Genomic DNA, 12,606 nt, shown 5'->3' on the forward strand with positions numbered 1-12,606 from the left:
AGGGAGGGTTCCATCTCGCTTGAAGCTCAGTAGCTCTTGCACCCACGTGGTCGGCGCGCCGCCTGGGGCCGTGGTTGCTACCTCAATGGCGCGAGCGGGAAGCTCCTCTATCTCCGGCCATGCTTCGGGGGTTCGCCTTGACGCCAGCTTAGCGAGCGCGTCGGCTCGTCCGTTTTCCTCCCTCGGAACATTAGATAATGTGAAGTAAGGGAATTTCGCGGTTAGATCCCTTACCCGCGCCAGATATTTGGCCATGGTCGCGTCACGAGCTTCGTATCCACCGCTGAGTTGTTCGGCCACGAGTTGCGAGTCAGTGAGGACGTGTATTGCGGCCACCTGCATCTCGAGGGCCAGCCTTAATCCGGCTAGGAGCGCTTCGTACTCCGCCTCGTTGTTGGTGGCTTTAAACCCGAAGCGGAGGGAACGTTCGAATGAGCGTCCGTCGGGAGCGAGAAGGACCAGCCCAGCTCCGGCACCCTTTGAGCTGGCCGAGCCGTCCACGTGTAGGGTCCAAGCCTCAGGAGTTCGCTCGAGGTCTTTGTCCACCCGAGTCAATTCCACGATGAAGTCGGCTACCGCCTGAGCCTTGATGGCAGTTCTGGGCACGTAGCTAATATCATGTTCTCCGAGCTCCACCGCCCATCTGAGGAGCCGACCTGCAACATCAAACTTTGTTAAGATCTGCCGAAGAGGCTGGTCGGTGACGACTTCCACCGAGTGCGCCTGGAAGTAGGGGCGCAACTTCCGAGCCGAGAGCACCAGGGCGAGTGCGAGATTTTCTATCGGCGTGTAACGCTCCTCAGGTCCTTTCAGGACGTGGCTGATGTAGTAGATCGGGAGTTGTGTGCCGGAGCTTTCCTTGACGAGGACAGAGCTAACTGCGTGCGGGGAGGCCGCCAGATAGAGTCCCAGCTTCTCGCCGGGAATGACGGAAGCGAGTCGAGGGAGGCTGGCCAAGTGCCGCTTCATCTGTTTGAAAACCTCCTCGCATTCCGATGTCCATTGGAAGTTCTTCGGGTCTTTGAGCGCCTTGAAGAAAGGGAGGCAACGATCGCCCGATCGGGCGAGGAAGCGAGACAGGGCGACAAGTCTACCGTTGAGTCGCTGCAGGTCTTTAACTGTCCGGGGGGACTGCATATCGATTATTGCCTGTACTTTCTCTGGGTTGGCATCGATTCCTCTCTGGTGTACAATGAACCCTAGGAACTTCCCGAAGGTGACGCCGAAAGCGCACTTTGTGGGGTTGAGCCGCATGCCGAATTTGCGTAGCGTGGCGAAGGTCTCGGCTAGGTCGGCAAGGTGTGTTCCGGCTTCTCTGCTTTTCACAATCATGTCGTCCACATAGACTTCCATGTTCCTCCCGATTTGGGGGGCAAACATTTTGTTTACCGTCCTCTGGTATGTGGCTCCGGCGTTTTTCAACCCGAACGACATGACCTTGTAGAAGTATATCCCTTGATCGGTGAGGAAAGCCGTGTGTTCCCTGTCTTCGGGTGCCATCCTGATCTTGTTGGGAAATCATAGGGGGGGCGACATCATATGCGCAGCGGAAGAACAAGAAAACAAAAATCCCCGATTCCCAAAAGGATGTTCATCGTCGTGCGAAGATTGGTGCGCAAAATCCGCAAAAACACAAAACTGCGTATAGAGATTGTGTTACCTAGGGAGATCGTATATCCCTGTTTCCTTGCAGATCCTTAGGAGAGGGTGAAGGAGGTCAAGCGTCCTCCTCTCTAGCGGTGATCCACACAGCAGGGTTGCGACGACGCTCCTCAAAACTCCAGGCCTACTCTGAGGTGGAGAGGGAGAGGAGAATAGGAAGGGCAAGCAAAGACTCTAGCCTATGAGGCTGTGAATCCCTCCTATTTATAGAGATCCCGTGTCAAAACCCTAATGGGTCCTTCCCTAGTGGGTATTGGATCTGCATCCAATAAGACAAGGGCTCCGTCGGATATCTCATATCCGAACCTCTACTCATCGCAATGCCTACCATATGTGTGTGACCCTCTAGGCCCAATATCGAGCTGGCCGTGAGTCATACCTGTCAGAACTCCTTCTGACTGAGTGAATTATTATCTCTGTAATAATTCACTCGACTCATCGACTACGGAAGTACTAGGCCACTACGCCGTAGTCCCCAGACGATACAGGGGAATCCAATCCATTGGACCTGTCTGTCCTCAGTTACCATGTACCTATAGTCCCTCATCCATCTAATATCCCAGAGACCGTATATCGAGCATGGTGCTGTCAGACCCATACGGTTTCTACTCGAGTCTCGCTCTAATCGGATTCTCCCGGAGAACTCTTTCTCTCTCAACCCGAATGACCCTGGCCAGGGATTTGTCTGAGCAAGAGCACATAGGATATTCCTCTCATGACGCCGAGAGTGGATGATCCTCTATTGACACTCAATAGCCCTCGTAAGGTCGACTACCACTCCCAATGACCAGCTGTACTAGATCTGGGGACAGCCAAACCTATAAGTCTGGTATCAAAGAGTGGAGCACTCATACAGGACATCCTTGGTGTCTCAAGTCTAAGGACCAGATACACCACTAGGACTACGGAATCGCTGTCTGACAATAAGGCATCATCAACCATCCAGAATTCCGTAAGCGGATCAATCAGTGAACTCATTCTCCAATGAGCACCTGTACTGTATCCCTAGTGTCCCTACACGAGCAGCTATGAGACCAGCTGCATCCATCATATGGACGGGTATACAGCACACCAGTCTATCCGGTTATCACGATGTCCCTCTCGAGTAACCTATGACTGGGATTATTTAGGATATGTGTTTAAAGGTGAATCGATCTCATTATCGTGATCTCATCACGATCCGATTCCCATTGCACAAATCCAAGGACATCACAATATATATGCATTTATGCAATAGTTATAAAGTGATATACGCCAAAATATAATAAGCAAAAAGATTCTGTATCAAGTCACATGTGCCATCACTCACGTGATTGGCTTGCTGGGCACCTATGACTAACAATCTCCCACTTGACCTAAAGCCAATCACCTATGTGTCTGATCCCCATCAGACCCCTGTGACACTCAAAGACAATCTGAGACAACGGCTTTGTCAGTGGATCTGCAATGTTATCTTCGGATGGAACTCTTTCCACTGCTACATCTCCTCGGGTTACGATCTCTCTTATAAGCTGGAACCTCCTCAGAACACTTCTGATAAGACCCGGGTTCCCTTATTTGAGTAATCACCCCATAGTTGTCGCAATATAAGGAAGTCGACTTGTCGCTATCTGTATCGACTCCCAAATCTGTGATGAACTTCTTCACCCAGACTCCCTCCTTTGCTGCATCTGATGCAGCAATGTACTCCGCCTCTGTGGTCGAGTCAGCAGTGGTATCTTGCTTGGAACTCTTCCAGCACACTGCTCCTCCATTCAAGGTGTACACATACCCTGAATTCGACTTGCTATCATCGACATCAGACTGAAAACTTGAGTCAGTGTAGCCTTCAACCTTAAGGCTATTACCTCCATATACTAGTAAAAGATCCTTAGTCCTTCTCAAGTACTTAAGGATACACTTTACTGCTTTCCAGTGCTCCAAGCCTGGATCCGCCTGATACCTGCTCGTGACACTCAGAGCATGCGCTATATCAGGCCTAGTACATAGCATGGCATACATGATAGACCCTATTGCTGAGGCATAAGGTATCATATCCATGTTCGCCCTTTCTTCTGGAGTCTTTGGGGACATACTCGTAGAAAGCGATATCCCATGTCTCATCGGTATGAGACCTCTCTTGGAATTTTCCATGCCAAACCTTTTGACAATAGTTTCTATGTACCTGGACTGGGACAAGCCAAGCATCCTTTTGGATCTATCTCTATAGATTCTAATCCCCAAGATATAGGATGCTTCCCCTAAGTCCTTTATGGAGAAGTGTCTAGATAACCAAGTCTTTACTGTGGATAGCATTCCTATGTCATTCCCAATGATGAGGATGTCATCCACATATAGCACCAAAAAGCTAATAGCGCTCCCACTTACCTTTCTGTATACACAAGGCTCATCTTCGTTCTTAACGAAGTCATAAGATCTGATTGCCTCATCAAATCTTATGTTCCAACTTCGGGAAGCTTGCTTTAGTCCATAAATGGATCTAAGCAACCTACACACCTTATCTGGGCAGTTCTTGGACACGAATCCCTCAGGTTGCATCATATACACCTCCTCCTCCAGGTTCCCGTTGAGGAATGCGGTTTTCACATCCATCTGCCAGATCTCATAATCATAGTGTGCTGCAATAGCCAATAGAATTCTGATGGATTTTAGCATTGCTACGGGTGAGAAAGTTTCGTCGTAGTCAACACCTTGCCTTTGACGATACCCCTTAGCCACTAGCCTTGCTTTATAGGTCTCTACCTTTCCATCTACTCCGATCTTTTTCTTAAAGATCCACTTGCAACCGATGGGTACAATACCTTCGGGTGCATCAACTAGGTTCCAAACCTTATTGGAGTACATAGAATCCATCTCAGAATTCATGGCTTCTTGCCACTTCCCGGAGTCTATACTCATAATAGCCTCCTCGTAGGTCTGAGGATCAATATCCTCTACATCCTCTGCTCTAATATGTCCCACATATCTCTCAGGAGGATGGGATACTCTATCAGACCTGCGTAAAGTTGATACTTGTGTATTAGGTACCTGAACAGACTCGGGCTGTAGAGTGGTGCTTGAGCTTGGTTCCCTAACTTCGCTCAACTCTATCATTCTCCCACTGTCTCCGCGAAGAATGTGTTCCTTCTCAAGGAACACTGCTCTCTTAGCTACAAAGACCTTTTGGTCCTCGGGATGATAGAAATAATACCCACAAGTTTCCTTGGGGTATCCCACAAATTTACATCGCCCTGTCCTTGATTCTAACTTATCGGGGTTGTGTCTTTTAACATGGGAAGAGCAGCCCCAAATCTTAACAACCTTAAGATCAGGCTTCTTCCCTTTCCATATCTCATATGGTGTAGACACTACCGACTTAGTTGGAACTCTGTTCAGAAGGTAAGCTGCGGTTTCTAGGGCATATCCCCAGAATGAGATGGGTAGGTCAGCGAAACTCATCATGGACCGTACCATATCTAATAATGTACGATTTCTCCTTTCAGAGACACCATTGAGCTGAGGTGTATAAGGAGGTGTCCATTGGGATAATATCCCATGGTCCTTGAGGAAGTGAGTAAACTCTGTACTTAAGTACTCACCTCCTCGATCTGATCGAAGAGTTTTGATACTCTTTCCATTCTGGTTCTCCACCTCATTCTTATACTCTCTGAATTTCTCAAAGGCCTCGGACTTGTACTTCATTAAGTACACATATCCATACCTTGAGAAATCATCAGTAAATGTAATGAAGTAGGAGTAACCTCCAATGGCATGAGTTGACATGGGTCCACATACATCACTATGTATGAGTTCCAACAACTCAGTGGCTCTCTCTCCAGTTCCACTAAATGGAGAGTTGGTCAGTTTTCCACGAATGCAAGGCTCACAAGTTGCATATGACACATAGTCGAATGGATCTAGATATCCATCATTTAGCAACTTTTGAATCCTTCTTTCATGGATGTGACCTAGCCTACAATGCCACAGGTATGCACTGTTCAACTCATCTCGTTTCCTTTTAGACACATTTACATTCATGATATGTGGAGTGGTGTCTAACATAAATAAACCATTATGCAATGTTCCTTTCGTGATGATCTTATCATCTATTAATATCGAACAACCATTGTTCTCAAAAACAAATTTATATCCACTAACTGTTAAACATGAAATGGAGATAATGTTTTTGATAATAGAAGGAACAAAATAACATGCATCTAATGCAATAAAAGCTCCACTAGGCAGATGTAGGGCGACCTCGCCAACAGCTAATACAGCAACTTTTGCTCCATTACCCATCTTGAGGTCCATCTCGCCTCTCTCTAGTCTCCTAGGCCTTGCCAGAACCTGCAACGAATTGCATATATGATAAGCACTACCGGTATCTAATACCCATGTGTTATCATAAGAGTCTGACAAATGGAGACTGATCATGAATGTACCTGAAGCTTCATCAAGCTTTTGTTTCGCCCTTTCTGCAAGGTATTCTTTGCAGTTTCTCTTCCAGTGCCCATCTTTACCACAGTGGAAGCACTGGCCTTTGTCCTTTGTTGGGTCTTTCTTAGCAACCTTTGCTTTACCTTGTTTGCCTTTGCCCTTTCCCTTCTTAAGGGACCTTTCTGCTTTCCTTTTCTTTCTGGTCTCACCAGTGTAGAGAACTGGCTTCTCTTTCTTAATTGTACTCTCTGCCTCCCTCAACATATTGAGGAGCTCTGGGAGAGTCACCTCAAGCTTGTTCATATTAAAATTCATTATGAACTGTGAAAAGGAATCTGGTAGGGACTGAAGCACAATGTCCACACACAAGTTATCCTCTAGGACCATTCCTAGACCTGTGAGTTTCTCTATCCACTCAATCATCTTTAGGACATGGTTCTGAACCGGTGTCCCCTCAGACATCCTAGCGCGGAAAAGGCTCTTGGATATCTCATATCGTTGAGTCCTTCCCTGTTCCTCAAACAATTTACAGACATGTAGGAGAATGGATCTGGCATCCATCTTTTCATGTTGTCTCTATAACTCTGGAGTCATAGAGCCCAACATATAGCACTGAGCAAGAGTGGAGTCATCAATGTACTTCACGTAGCGAGCGATCTCATCCTCACTTGCCCCTTCTTCGGGCGTAGGCATCACTGTATCAAGGACGTACACGATTTTCTCCGCTGTGAGAACAATTCTCAAGTTACGGAGCCAATCCGTATAATTTGGACCAGTGAGGCGGTTGACATCAAGTATGCCACGTAAGGGATTTGAAAGCGACATTTTCTGAAAATAAAGATGTAGCAAAAATGAATAACATGCAGATTTTGCAAGAAATAAACTATCAAGATATGGACTTCTATCTTAATATGCTCCCACTATTTTACTAACGAGTCACGTGACACCCTCAGCACGTGAAACGGAAGTCTCCGGCAGACTTCTAGTGGGGATCAGGATCCAATCAGCGTCTTATTGTAACCTCGAGGGACTCGACCAATCACACTAAGCCTAAAAGGTAGACAACTCTTGCCGATCACAACTCGTGATTCCCGTCCTGTTCGGCCTCCGAATCACCATGGCCTCGAGGGACTCGACCAACCATGATGCTCGGTTAAGTCAACACCTTCGTTACAAGATGAGTCTGATTTGATGATATACCCTCGAGGGACTCGACCAAGCATATCATGCCCTCAGGTCACCGGTGACATCTCTATGTCGTAAGCAAGATAGCGAATCGCGATATAGGTGAGTCTCGAGGGACTCGACCAACTCAACCTACACCGGGATTCGGTTCCTACTCATAACGATGGAAGGCCACGTGGGTCAATCTAATTGCCTCACGTTTACCGACTTAATATTATCGAGAGATGTTTCTATGATTTGGTCTCCTAATATGACATGTCACACATATGCATATTTAATATATATCTACATCGCATGCAAATATATATACATATCTAGTATGTGTATAAGCAATCACACCAGATGATCATGGACCACAACCTAATATGATTAGCCCGAGCCAGTAGGCCTAATCACTCACATCAAGATCTATGTGTGCAACGGTGCATCTCCATGCCTTGTGATCGTCCATCTCGTCCTCGTCGGTTCCGTCGACATCTTGATGCATCTCCATGCATCACGATCGTCCGTCTCGTGGGTCCCGCTATGGCATCCACGCTCCCGCTGCGCCTCCTCATGTGATTACAACTTAATCATAGGCACGCAGGCCCGACAATAAAACGAGAAATATAATGGAGGTTCGCAGACCTCAATAGTAATAATCACAAGTACACACATCACACGGTCCATGATCATCCGTCCACACATCATACATCACATGTATAAATAATCATCATCATGTAGGACTACTAGATAATAATAAAAATAATAATCAACTAAACCTTTTAATTAATTAATATTTTCTGAAATCAGGGATATATAGGGAATTTTTCAATTCCCTAAGGGTATTTTCATAATTTGGACAAAAGACAGAAATTGGAATTTCTCAAATTCCGAGGGGTAAAACTGTCTTTTGCCCAGAAAACCCTAATACCCTTTGCCCTTTTTTGTTGCTGCCGCCGCCGCCACCCTGCCGGCGGCGGCCTGTGCGGCGGGGCGAGGGCACTGCCCTCGCCTGCAGGCGGCACGCCCGCTGGCGGCGATGCCGTTGCGGGTGGGCGCCCCCTTCGGGCACCGCTGCCTCCGCAGACGGTGCTGTACCGCCGGGCGGCCGCCCCTGTGGGGGGTTTCGCCCGCGGGAGCAGCGGCGGCAGGCGCCGCTTCCTTTCGGCGGCAGGCGCCGCTTCCCTGCGGCGCCTCTGCCCGTGGGTTGCCAGCCCCGCCAGCAGCAAGCCTGCTGCAAGCAGACCGCCGGCCGGCTGCTGCAGGCACAGCGCTTGCGCATGCGCCGGCGCTGTGCTGCCTGGCTGCGGCTGCAGCTGCGGCTGCCGCAGCAGGTGGCTGCAGGTATGCAGATCGAGGGCAGCAACTGTAGCTGCCCTTCCTCGCTTTTGCGTCAACGATTTTGACGTCAATATTCTTCCTAAACACAACATACGCAGTTCAAAACCAATCATTCGCACGAACAACCTGGCTCTGATACCACTGTTGGGAAATCATAGGGGGGGCGACATCATATGCGCAGCGGAAGAACAAGAAAACAAAAATCCCCGATTCCCAAAAGGATGTTCATCGTCGTGCGAAGATTGGTGCGCAAAATCCGCAAAAACACAAAACTGCGTATAGAGATTGTGTTACCTAGGGAGATCGTATATCCCTGTTTCCTTGCAGATCCTTAGGAGAGGGTGAAGGAGGTCAAGCGTCCTCCTCTCTAGCGGTGATCCACACAGCAGGGTTGCGACGACGCTCCTCAAAACTCCAGGCCTACTCTGAGGTGGAGAGGGAGAGGAGAATAGGAAGGGCAAGCAAAGACTCTAGCCTATGAGGCTGTGAATCCCTCCTATTTATAGAGATCCCGTGTCAAAACCCTAATGGGTCCTTCCCTAGTGGGTATTGGATCTGCATCCAATAAGACAAGGGCTCCGTCGGATATCTCATATCCGAACCTCTACTCATCGCAATGCCTACCATATGTGTGTGACCCTCTAGGCCCAATATCGAGCTGGCCGTGAGTCATACCTGTCAGAACTCCTTCTGACTGAGTGAATTATTATCTCTGTAATAATTCACTCGACTCATCGACTACGGAAGTACTAGGCCACTACGCCGTAGTCCCCAGACGATACAGGGGAATCCAATCCATTGGACCTGTCTGTCCTCAGTTACCATGTACCTATAGTCCCTCATCCATCTAATATCCCAGAGACCGTATATCGAGCATGGTGCTGTCAGACCCATACGGTTTCTACTCGAGTCTCGCTCTAATCGGATTCTCCCGGAGAACTCTTTCTCTCTCAACCCGAATGACCCTGGCCAGGGATTTGTCTGAGCAAGAGCACATAGGATATTCCTCTCATGACGCCGAGAGTGGATGATCCTCTATTGACACTCAATAGCCCTCGTAAGGTCGACTACCACTCCCAATGACCAGCTGTACTAGATCTGGGGACAGCCAAACCTATAAGTCTGGTATCAAAGAGTGGAGCACTCATACAGGACATCCTTGGTGTCTCAAGTCTAAGGACCAGATACACCACTAGGACTACGGAATCGCTGTCTGACAATAAGGCATCATCAACCATCCAGCATTCCGTAAGCTGATCAATCAGTGAACTCATTCTCCAATGAGCACCTGTACTGTATCCCTAGTGTCCCTACACGAGCAGCTATGAGACCAGCTGCATCCATCATATGGACGGGTATACAGCACACCAGTCTATCCGGTTATCACGATGTCCCTCTCGAGTAACCTATGACTGGGATTATTTAGGATATGTGTTTAAAGGTGAATCGATCTCATTATCGTGATCTCATCACGATCCGATTCCCATTGCACAAATCCAAGGACATCACAATATATATGCATTTATGCAATAGTTATAAAGTGATATACGCCAAAATATAATAAGCAAAAAGATTCTGTATCAAGTCACACGTGCCATCACTCACGTGATTGGCTTGCTGGGCACCTATGACTAACAGATCTGGTTGTATCCTGAATAGGCGTCCATGAAAGAGAGGCGCGCGTGCCCTGCTGTCGCGTCGACCAGCTGGTCGATCTTCGGGAGGGGGTAGCAGTCTTTAGGACACGCATCATTGAGACTGGTGTAGTCAACGCATATCCTCCAGCTTCCATTGTGTTTTTTCACGAGAACTACATTGGACAACCACTGAGGATACTTGGCCTCTTCTATGAAGCTTGCCGCCAAGAGTCGGTCCACCTCTTCTTGTATGACATGTTGCCGGTCAGGTGCGTGGCGCCGGGGCTTTTGCTTTACCGGACGGGCGTCATGTGGGATATTGAGATGATGCTCCGCGACCTTGGGATCGACTCCCTTCATGTCCGATGGAGACCAGGCGAAGATGTCGGCATTCTCCCGCAGAAGACCGACGAGCTGTTCCCGTTCCCACTCGGGCAGCTCTGATCCGACCTTGACCGTCTGATCCGGCCGTGCTTCCCGTAAGGGGATGTCAACAGTGGACCCCCTCGGCTCTGGGTGAGGGGCCGGCTTTTTTGCCTCCCGGGGATCTTCTAGAGGCGCCTCTCCCCTGGTCCTTTTGCCCAATGAGACGGAGGTAAGGTAGCAGCGCCTGGACTCTTGGGGGCTTCCGGTGACTTCCCCGACTCCCTCCCGTGTCGGGAATTTGACGGTCCGGTAGTAGGTCGAGACGACGGCTCTGACCTTGTTGAGGGTCGGCCGACCAAGTATGGCGTTATAAGCGGTGGGAAGGTCGACCACTAGAAAAGTGGTCATGGCAGTCTTTGATTTCGGCGGGGTCCCCAGAGTCAGAGGTAGGGTAATGGCTCCCAGAGGTGATATCGAATCTCCCGTGAAGCCGGTGAGCGCCGAGCACATCGGGCTTAAATTTTCCCTGGCTAGGCCCAGCTTCTGGAAGGCGCCAAAGTAGAGTATGTCGGCCGAGCTCCCCGTGTCGACCATGATTCTTCTCACTCGCGCGTTGGCTACCCTGGCCGATATCACCAGGGCGTCGTCGTGGTGGGGCCGCTCAGTGGCTCCGGCTGGGAAGGTGATCTCGGGCTCAAGCTTGCTAGTCATAGGTGCCCAGCAAGCCAATCACGTGAGTGATGACACGTGTGACTTGATACAGAATCTTTTTGCTTATTATATTTTGGCGTATATCACTTTATAACTATTGCATAAATGCATATATATTGTGATATCCTTGGATTTGTGCAATGGGAATCGGATCGTGATGAGATCACGATAATGAGATCGATTCACCTTTAAACACATATCCTAAATAATCCCGGTCATAGGTTACTCGAGAGGGACATCGTGATAACCGGATAGACTGGTGTGCTGTATACCCGTCCATATGATGGATGCAGCTGGTCTCATAGCTGCTCGTGTAGGGACACTAGGGATACAGTACAGGTGCTCATTGGAGAATGAGTTCACTGATTGATCCGCTTACGGAATGCTGGATGGTTGATGATGCCTTATTGTCAGACAGCGATTCCGTAGTCCTAGTGGTGTATCTTGTCCTTAGACTTGAGACACCAAGGATGTCCTATATGAGTGCTCCACTCTTTGATACCAGACTTATAGGTTTGGTTGTTCCCAGATCTAGTATAGCTGGTCATTGGGAGTGGTAGTCGACCTTACGAGGGCTATTGAGTGTCGACAGAGGATCATCCACTCTCGGCATCATGAGAGGAATATCCCATGTGTTCATGCTCAGATAAATCCCTGGCCAGGGTCATTCGGGTTGAGAGAGAAAGAGTTCTCCGAGAGAATCCGATTAGAGCGAGACTCGAGTAGAAACCGTATGGGTCTGACAACACCATGCTCGATATACGGTCTCTAGGATATTAGATGGATGAGGGACTATAGGTATATGGTAACTGAGGACAGACAGGTCCAATGGATTGGATTCCCCTGTATCGTCTGGGGACTACGGCGTAGTGGCCTAGTACGTCCGTAGTCGATGAGTCAAGTGAATTATTACAGAGATAATAATTCACTCAGTCAGAAGGAGTTCTGACAGGTATGACTCACTGCCAGCTCGATATTGGGCCTAGAGGGTCACACACATATGGTAGGCATTGCGATGAGTAGAGGTTCGGATATGAGGTTCGGATATGAGATATCCGACGGAGCCCTTGTCTTATTGGATGCAGATCCAATACCCACTAGGGAAGGACCCATTAGGGTTTGACACGGGATCTCTATAAATAGGAGGGATTCACAGCCTCATAGGCTAGAGTCTTTGCTTGCCCTTTCTATTCTCCTCTCCCTCTCCACCTCAGAATAGGCCTGGAGTTTTGAGGAGGGTCGTCGCTCCTCTCCCTCTCCACCTCAGAGTAGGCCTGGAGTTTTGAGGAGGGTCGTCGCTAGAGAG

Source organism: Musa acuminata, unplaced genomic scaffold, assembly GCF_036884655.1.
Source record: "Musa acuminata AAA Group cultivar baxijiao unplaced genomic scaffold, Cavendish_Baxijiao_AAA HiC_scaffold_1077, whole genome shotgun sequence".
In the NCBI taxonomy this organism is placed as follows: domain Eukaryota; kingdom Viridiplantae; phylum Streptophyta; class Magnoliopsida; order Zingiberales; family Musaceae; genus Musa; species Musa acuminata.